Genomic DNA, 310 nt, shown 5'->3' with positions numbered 1-310 from the left:
TGAAATGTACTGAAAAGAAGAAAACAAACAACCCCATTATAAAATGGGCAAAAGATATGAACAGACACTTCACAAAAGAGGACATCCGAGCAGCCAACAAACACATGAAGAAATGTTGAACCTCACTAATCATCAGGGAGATGCAAATCAAAACCACACTGAGATACCACCTAACTCCAGTCAGAATGGCAATTATCAACAACTCAAAAAATAACAGCTGCTGGAGAGGGTGTGATGAAAAGGGAACACTTCTACACTGTTGGTGGGAGTGTAAACTAGTGCAACCTCTGTGGAAAGCAGTGTGGCGATT

The sequence above is a fragment of the Carlito syrichta genome, unplaced genomic scaffold (assembly GCF_000164805.1).
Source record: "Carlito syrichta isolate Samal-C Ts95f unplaced genomic scaffold, Tarsius_syrichta-2.0.1 Scaffold296798, whole genome shotgun sequence".
NCBI lineage: Eukaryota > Metazoa > Chordata > Mammalia > Primates > Tarsiidae > Carlito > Carlito syrichta.
Note: the sequence above shows the minus strand (reverse complement) of the source record.